The following is a 9,555-nucleotide window of genomic DNA, read 5'->3' as shown; positions in this document are numbered from 1 at the left end:
ACAATAGAATATATCTTCTTAGTAACTACTTTTTCACGAAATTTCACTTCCACTTCCCTTCAAATATTTTCCGCGAACCAAACGGGCCCTAAAAGAAAAAGAAAAAAAAAAGAAAAAAAGGTCAAATAAGCCCTCCAACATTACCTAAGGAGTCAATTAGGCCCCTAAACATTTTAAAGTAGCAATTAAACCCTTAAACATTGTATTTTGATGCAAAAAAGCCCATAAACCTGTTAATGACCTGTGATCACAGGTCATTAGAATTCCGGCCAAATTTCCAGCACACTCTTGCCATATTCCGGCACAAAAGTCACCGGCGACCATCGAACGGTCGTCGGTGACTCACAGGAGAAGGCAACCCGCCGATTGCCACTGAGAAGGCGACACAGAAGGTCGCCTTCTCCGGTGAGGAGGCAACCTTCTGGGTCGCCTTCTCTCACAGTGAGAAGGCGACCGGTGAGAAGGCAACCGGTGGGTTGCCTTCTCTCACCGGATCCAGTGAGTCACCGGCGACCGTTCGATGGTCGCCGGTGACTTTTGTGCCGAAATATGGCCAGAGTGTGTCGGAAATTTGGCTGGAATTCTAATGACCTGTGATCACAGGTCATTAACAGGTTTATGGGCTTTTTTTGCATCAAAATACAATGTTTAAGGGTTTAATTGCTACTTTAAAATGTTCAAGGGCCTAATTGACTCCTTAGGTAATGTTGAGGGCTTATTTGACCATTTTCCCAAAAAAAACGACTTTAGGGGTAAAGTGGTAAACTTCACAAATTATATTCTCCCTCGACTCTCGAGCCTTAAACCCTAGTTCCCGAACCATAACCATCGGTATATCGTCTATTTAACAAGACAGATCTATTACAGCAGTTATTTGAAAACCCTAGTTTATCTACTAAACACTTACAGGAAGGCTCCATGAATGCTTTTGAGCCTCCGATGGCGGATTCCGGTATAAAATCGTGTGGGGTATTTTCAATTCATGTATATCGCTTTCTTTTCTTCGGTAATTTTTGTTGCAGTGGTTCGTGTGGTTAACCATAAATGTGTCTCTTTGCCACAATAGCAAATGCCGTTATGTTTCGATTTTATTCTTGGTTTAACTAGCATTCAATCTGCCATTTGCCTATGATGGTTATTAAATATACTTTGAGTATTGCACTCTGAAAAGAACCTAAATCTGAGGCTACAAGGCATTATTGCAATTTGTTTTGATTGCTTAGTTTGGATCCAATGAAGCACAAATTATTAGAGTTCATAAGTTGCTTTTCTGTGCCTTGGAGCTACTGATCTCTGTAACTATTCTAATTAACTTCATGCTTATAAAGATTAGCCCCTTTTATTACTTTTTATGCTTATTTGACTTTTGAAATGATTTGTGCAAGTGATGATAAACAGACAGGGACATCAGCACTCTTTAACAGAATGATGATTTGTCAATGGGAATCTCTCTGATGCACAGTAACACATTTTATTTACTTTTGCTTTCAAAATTGTTTGTTGCAATATGTGCTTTGTTGATTGGTTCTCTATTGTGTCATGAAGTTCTTTTATTTCTAATCTCATAGATTAAATGGTTTATATTTCTATTATTGTTATTTTATGTGTATTTGGCTTTTGAAATTGATTTGTGCAAGTGATGATAAACAGACAGGGACATCAGCACTGTTTAATGGAATGATGATTTGTCAATGGGAATCTCTCTGATGCACAGCATTTTTCTTTACTTTTGCATGCCCAAACGGCCAAAACTATTTGTTGCAATATGTGCTTTGTTGATTTGTTCTCTACTGTGTTGTGAAGTTTCTTTTATTTCAAATGGTTTATATTGCTATTATTGTCATTGTAGTTTAGTTCAGAATCAGAGTTGATACACATTGCATTGAAAGAAATGAAAAATTCATTGATGAAACTGTGTTTTTGAACAAGTGTTTTCTTTAGTCATTGCCTATTATCTTTTTGGGTAAATATTTTCATGATTTTTTTTTGAATTCTATATCTATACGAAATTCTCTTGATGCATTTGTAATTGCATGAACTACCAAAAGCATACACAAAATGGTACCTACCCTTGAGGCACACATTTCACAAGCCACTTTCTAAAGCTTTTTTTTTTATTTTTTAACAGCCACTTTCTAAAGCTTAACTAACTATTCCAATGTCATTCTTGTTTTCCTCAAACTCTCAAAGTGCAATTGTGTTTCATTTCTTGACTCTTTTTCTTGGAAGTTGAATTTATACTCATGTAATAGTTCCCAACATTATTCCTTTTAATTTTCACCTGTATTTGTAGAAAGCCTGATGATTGTTTCTTTAAGAACGGAGATTTGAGTGTATGCTCTTTGTAGTAGCCTTCTTACTAGTTGGGCTCCAAAGGCATCATGATATGGAATGTATTTCTTTGGAAGATGAAATGAAGGCTTCTTTAGTATGGAATTTTGTTTTGCATGTTGCTTAGGAGTTTGTTCTGAGGAATGAAGTTCATTAACATTATTAGGGGCAGCTGTTGCTAGCTACATTGATGCCTGATACAACACTATATAAGGTAAAATGTTTGTTCGACTAGTTGTTATTATTATTATTATTATTATATCAAATGTTATTATGTTAACATTTGATAAATGTTTGGTAAAATACTTAATCAACCAAGTTGGACCCTTGTGGCCCTGTATAAAAAAGTAAATGTTTGTAATCTTGTATTGAACAATTTGGTCTCTCAATTTGTATTTATTGGTAGGCCATATTATAAAGCTGCCCATATTAATTTACAATTATAGTCAATAGAATTTGCCTTTGTGATCTTCTGTTCTCGTTGTAGGCAGACTGCCTCCATGTTTCTTTAAATATTTCTTCAAAAATTGTTTTGAAGGCAGCCCTGACTTCTCTAGATTTAGGAGATTTAGGGATAGAGGCAGTTCTTTCAAAGCAGTAAAAAAAATTAAGATCATGGAGTTGAGCCCATCCAAAAACAAAAAAAAAAAAGTAAATTTTTTTTTTTGTTAGTTTACAATACCTCTTGTCAAGTTGACAAAAGAGGCAATTGTTTTTGTTTTTTTTTTTTGGAGAACAAAAGAGGCAATTGTCGTTGCCTAAGAAAGTGCACAAACAGATATTAGACTATGATTGGAGCAATTGTAAGCTTATGTGGCAAGTTAGAGAATAATTTTTTTTTTCTTTTAAAGGCCAAAATCAATATTGTTCAAAAAAAAAAAGAAGGCCAAAATCAATATTTGAATTTTAGCTTTTGCAATTCTGACATAGAATTATAATTGTCTTTTGCCATTCCTCTTTTTGTTGATCTTTTTTAAAGTGTACTTTTTAATAATAAATTTAAATATTGTTATTATTATTATATTATATTATATTATATTATATTTTGAGAGTAAATTGGAATTGCAAAAATGTAGAGAAAATAAGGTCATATTTATCTTTGCAATCCTTTATTTTCAAAATATGATAATAATGATAATATTTAAATTTATTTAAAAAAAAGTATACAATTTTAGGAAAAAAAATTAGCATAAGGACTAAGAAATGATAGAAAGGTGGTGAATAATTAGAATTGCAATTCTGTGTAAAAATTGTAAGAGTGCTATTTGAATGTTGAGTTTTTTTTTTTAAAGAAGTTAATTCTAAACTTACCACATTGGATTGCAATCCCTTCAATTGTAGGGATAGTGAAAAAAAAAAAAGAAAAAAAGAAAAAGCAATATTAGCATTTTATGTCATATTCAACCTCATTTTGCAAAGGAGATATTGGTTGTGTTAAGTTTAGCCTTATTATTATAATTATAATACTTCCTTCGTTTCATTTTGATTGAAGCTATTTTTAATTCAATTTTTTATAATATTAAGTTTAGTATTAATATATATATAATTTATATATTTAGAAACTACACTAAAAGTACTATTAAACACAAAAAATCAAATTTAAAAATAAGTTAAAAATAATAAAGTAAACAAAGAAGAAAGTTGGTTTGACTAATGAATAGTAAGTAGGGACAGATAAAATGAGACGGAGGAATAATGATAATCATTTGATCAAGGGTAAATTAATATGGCTATTGAATTTTAAAGGTTGGCAAGTAAGATTTCTCTTGGAGTTGTTATGGGCAAGAATAATCCAAGCTTACACTATGACATGATAGGGCTGTGCATACTGGGAGAATCGATTTTGCACAAATTCATATGAAGTTGAAAAATTTTGGTGGAAGGCAAAGCTTCCATAAAGGTGTTCAGGCAGTGAATAAAGAACTTTCACCTAAGGGAACTCGAGTCATTAGCTTATACCCATGCTTCACAGAGTAAACTCCACGAATATCATCTCGCCAACACCATTGATCCTCAAAGGCAGGTGAAACTAGGGTTTTCATAATTAACTCTACATCCCTATTACAAAACCATTGCCCTTCCATGTTAATTAACTCTACATCCCTACAGTAGAGGAATATCAAAGTCGAAACCATTGCCCCTCCATGTTGCTCATAACGGGGTGTCCGGAGAAAATGATTACCAGTATTCGGCAAACTAAGGGTCATCCCATAGGCACGTTTGCCTATGGGAGTAGCAACCTCTTTAGAGGATAATTTGTCTAGCCAAGATGGAGCTAGCAATAACTCGGATTGGCACCCAATTTAGCTTTTAAAAAAGAGTAGTTTGAGAAGTACCTAGATATATACAGTTTTGCAAAAGTTGAATCTGGTTCTGATAGAATTCTTCATCTTTACTTGGCCAAGAGAGCAAGGTTAAATTCATGCAAACATTTAAAGCCAAGACCGCCATATTGCTTAGGCATACTCATCCGGGACCAAGAAAGCCAATGCATCCCCCTTCCATTATTACCATTAGAATTCTACTAGAACCAATTCATAATTCTTTCTAAGTTTTCAAAGAATGTAGTAGGGAGGAACTTGTGCCACACTTTTTAGTAATACCCCTTACCTGTTGTAGAAAAAAATTTTCTTATTCCATCCTCCTAGTCTCTGCTTCAGTTTAGTCTCAATATAACCCAACACCTCTTTTTTGTTTCTTCTCACTCTTAATGGTAAACCCAAATATTTTCCAATATCATCAACAAGTTCCATCCCAAACGGTTTTTTGTTTCTTCTCACTCTTAATGGTAAACCCAAATATTTTCCAATATCATCAACAAGTTCCATCCCAAACGGTTGCAACAGTGTTGTCAGCCTCTACTACAATATTCTTGCTAAAAATTATGCAAGATTTGCTATAAGTCGTAGCTTGCCCTGGCATTTGCTCATATTCTTCTAAGTAATTTCGCACCGCTTGTGCCTCCTTAATCATTGGCTTTGAAAAAAACTATACTATCATCTGCAAAGAATAGGTGTGGTATCCTCAGGGCCTCTCTTGCTACTGAACAAGTAGTTAAGGACTTTGCCTAGACAGATTTTGTTAAGCGGTACGAGAGACATTTGGCACAAAGAATGAACAGGTAAGGCAAAAGAGGGTCACCTTGTCGTAAAGCCTCTTGTCGGAATAATAACTTTAGAAACATCATCAATAACCCCAACTCGGTATCTAATAGTAGATACGCACATCATTATAAACTCAATCCAATCATTGGCAAAACCCATACGACACATGATATCCTTCAGGTAATTCCACTCTATACGGTTATATACCTTGGCCATATTCAACTTAAGCGCACCCTAACTATATTTCCCGTTCTGTTTGCATTTAAGGAAGTGCAAAACTTCAAAGACAATGAGAACATTATCAGTAATTAATCTCCCAAGGATAAAGGCACTTTGTGTATCCGATATAATATCACTAAGGACATCTTTAATGTGGTTAGCTAGGATCTTATAAGCAACATTACATAGTGCAATTGGTCTAAGATCTCCCATACATTCCGGTAGAGCCTTTTTAGGGACAAGAGTAATATTTGTATCGTTCATACCTTTGAGCATTCTACTTTGCTAAAGACAATCAAGAATGAAATGTGAGATATCCATACCAATTTCTGGAAAAAAATGTTGGTATAAAGCCGGGTTGAAACCATTCGGGCTTCCGTAACTTCTTCTTTCATGAAATCTCGAAGCAGTTGGGCATTAACAGAGTCAGACACCCTCCTACGTAAATCACCAAGGCCATCACCTATTTGGACCCCATTTGAAGAAAAGATCTGCTTAAAATATTTCATAGCCAAATTTGGGAGGCCTTCCGATTCAACCCACACCCTAGCTTCATCTCTCAGTTTTTTCCAACCATTCTTGTTTCTACGATTAGAGGTATAAACATGAAACAATTTTGTATTGCGATCCCCCAACTTCAGCCAGTTCTGCTTCGCACGCTGGTGCCAGTAAACATTCTGTTGATCCAACAAATCATTTAACTCCATGTCTATATGTCTTACCTTCCCCAACAAAAAGGAATCTCGTCGGCCTCTCAGGTTATTCAACTTGCTCTGTAGCGTTAGTATTTTCCTATGCAATTGGCGACCAAGGTCCCCGCCCCACTTTTTAAGCTTTTCACTACTACTTGAAGTTTGTTAGGTAAATCTTCTCCCACTTTTTGGTTCCAGACCTGACACACCTACCTCACTACAACCATTCGATCTCTTTAAGCCACACAATTTCAAATTGAAGCGAGAAACTACATTTTAATATCTTTGGAATACATCATATTTAAAATTTTTAAATTTTTACTAATTTATTTAATCTTTTTCCTTAAACTAGGGATTTCTTTATCCACAATAACTCATTCAACAATAATGGTTGAACAAAATGAACCCCGAGCAGAGCACCTAAAGGAAAGTCCATAGCTCCTATATCATAATCTCATTGCATGACGTTGTCATCTATGTTACCAACAATAACCAAAGGAAGATAACAAATAGTACAGTAAAGATGAAACCAATGACAATGTTATTCAAAAGAGAATTAAGAATACTTAGAAACATTCAAACCAAAAGTAGTATTTATTTAGACTATCATTTTTAGACCAAATATTTAGACTATCAATTTTACAAAATTGCAAACATTTACTTTAGTGACAATTATAATGAATTTTCTATATTATCTTGGATTCATATACTTTGAGTTACATATTTAAATAAACAAATTCGACATTCAATTACCTATGTATAAACTTCTCCTATATAATCTTGCATTGATGTACTTTCAAATATTTATTTAAATATAAACATTGGGCATTAACCCATTCGCGCAATGCGCGTGTAAAACTAGTACATTATTTATATGTGAGATTGTGATCTATTTAGGGTAAAATGATTGTTAATAATGCTAATTGATAAATATTGTAATATTATAACTAAAATTGTGATACTTACAAAAATGTAATTCTAATGTAAATATTATACTCCGTACTACTTAAATGGAGAATGTTACTTATGGAAGAAATTATAATACTTATTGTAAAAATTTTTAATAACAATTTGAATTAAAAATAAATTGTCACTTATGATAGATACTATAATACTTATATGTGAAGTGGTTATACTATTTAGAGTAAAATTAATCGTTATTAATGTTAAATATTATAATACATATAATTGAAATTGTGATGCTTACACACTCAGTTGTTTACAATCCGACTCAGTTCTCAAACTTGGATTTGTGTGACAATTTCATACACATTTTTACATTCTCGTATTATCTAGTTTGTGATAGGCTGATCAATTAAAAATCAATCAATAATAATAATAATAATAATAATAATATTATTATTATTATTATTATTAATTTATAAATTAATTATATGCAATTACATTTAATAAATAGCAATAAATAATAAATATTTTTTGTAATAAAGAATAATAATCAAATAAAAAAAAAGAATAAAATCATAACGTTTTAGTTATTGGACAATGTGTCACAATGGCATTCAACCAAAGTGGGCATAGAATCAATTGATTTTGTTTTAAAAATTTGGGCTTTTTGAAAAAAAAAATCTTCAAAAATTTAATGTTTTGCTCCAAAAATAGCTAAAAAGAAAAAACTAATTACCAAACACCTAGATCAAACAATTAAATTGATTTAAGCGTTTAAAAATTGATCCAAAAATTATAATTGTGTAACTATTGATTTCTATCAAATTTTGAGTAATAACCGAAATAACTTAATAAACTCAAATTTTGAGTAATAACCGAAATAACTTAATAAACTTTAACATAGGCGTAACCAACTGAAAAATGAAATAACCTATATATTTTCAGTTCATAACTAAGAAACAATCAAAAATTAATTATCGCATTTCCTAATGTCAAGACAGCCATTACTGACCAATAATTGGTTTGGAAATGATAATAATTACGGAGTATTTTTTTTTTTTTCATCTTCATAACTTATTCGACCACAAATATAAAATTTTGGGATAACACTTGTGTGAGACGGGTTAATTTTTTGATTAATCAAAGATACGACCCGTTTAACGGATTGAGACTTATGTAACGGTCTCACACAAGTTTTTATCAAAATTTTGACAGATTCAGTTATTCCTCATCAATTAATGGATCAATAAATAATAAAATATTTTTTGTAATAAAGAATAATAATCAAATAAAAAAGAGAATAAAATCATAACGTTTTAGTTATTGGACAATGTGTCACAATGGCATTCAACCAAAGTGGGCATAGAATCAATTGATTTTGTTTTGTTTTGTTTTTTTGATAATTTCTATTTGTAAGGGATTTTTGAAAAAAACAATTCTTCAAAAATTTAATGTTTTGCTCCAAAAATAGATAAAAAGAAAAACTAATTAACAAACACCTAGATCAAACAATTAAATTGATTTAAGCATTTAAAAATTGATCCAAAAATAATAATTGTGTAACTATTGATTTCTATCGGTTTTTGAGTAATAACCGAAATAACTTGATATAAATTTTAACATAGGCATAACCAACCGCAAAATGAAATAACCTATATTTTTTCAGTTCATAACTAAGAAACAATCAAAAATTAATTATTGCATTTCCTAATGTCAAGATAACCATTACCGACCAGTAATTAGTTAAAAAAATTAGGAAAAATGGTCAAATAGACATCTAAACTTTACACCAAAAGTCAATTAGGCTCTTAAACTTTTAAAATGTGCAATAAAACCCTCAAACATGCTATTTTTGGTCAAATACATCAAATTTATCGGTAACCAACATGTTACTGGTAAATAATTGCCAAAAAACGTCACCAGCAAGCAAAAGGTCGCCTTCTCTAGCGAAGGGAGCGAAGGCGACCTTTACTGGTCGCCTTAGCAGGAGAAGGCGACCAAAGGAAGTCGTCGTCGATCGTCGAACTGATACAAATGACCAGTAATTTACCTATTTTTTTGGCTTCATGCCTTAATTTGACATGTTTGAGGGTTTAATTGCACATTTTAAAAGTTCAAGGGCCTAATTGACTTTTGGTGTAAAGTTTAGGGATTTATTTGACCCTTTTCCCAAAAAATTATAATAGTAATTTTTTTTAACTTCATAACTTATTTGACCGCAAATATAAAATTTTAGCGGATTAAGTTATTCCTCGTCAATTGTTCGAGGCAAATTATTGTGTGGACCATAAATATAAGGGACA

The 9,555-nt window shown here is 32.2% G+C and overlaps 1 long non-coding RNA gene and 3 other non-coding genes across 4 annotated transcripts; all 4 read left to right on the top strand.

Annotated features, from left to right (window-relative positions):
• The first annotated feature begins 809 nt into the window (after positions 1-809).
• LOC115996394 lies at positions 810-2,771 on the top strand. Its single transcript, XR_004093607.1, has 2 exons — positions 810-952; positions 2,294-2,771. It is a non-coding gene; the product is annotated as an uncharacterized LOC115996394 (long non-coding RNA).
• Positions 1,120-1,192, top strand: LOC115997695. The gene has a single exon (XR_004093790.1). It is a non-coding gene; the product is annotated as a small nucleolar RNA Z267 (small nucleolar RNA).
• Positions 1,378-1,461, top strand: LOC115997697. The gene has a single exon (XR_004093792.1). It is a non-coding gene; the product is annotated as a small nucleolar RNA R44/J54/Z268 family (small nucleolar RNA).
• LOC115997696 lies at positions 1,630-1,713 on the top strand. Its single transcript, XR_004093791.1, has one exon. It is a non-coding gene; the product is annotated as a small nucleolar RNA R44/J54/Z268 family (small nucleolar RNA).
• Positions 2,772-9,555: the final 6,784 nt, after the last annotated feature.

This window comes from Ipomoea triloba, chromosome 11 (genome assembly GCF_003576645.1).
Source record: "Ipomoea triloba cultivar NCNSP0323 chromosome 11, ASM357664v1".
NCBI classification, from domain to species: Eukaryota; Viridiplantae; Streptophyta; class Magnoliopsida; order Solanales; family Convolvulaceae; genus Ipomoea; species Ipomoea triloba.
This window is presented reverse-complemented; position numbering and strand designations above follow the sequence as displayed.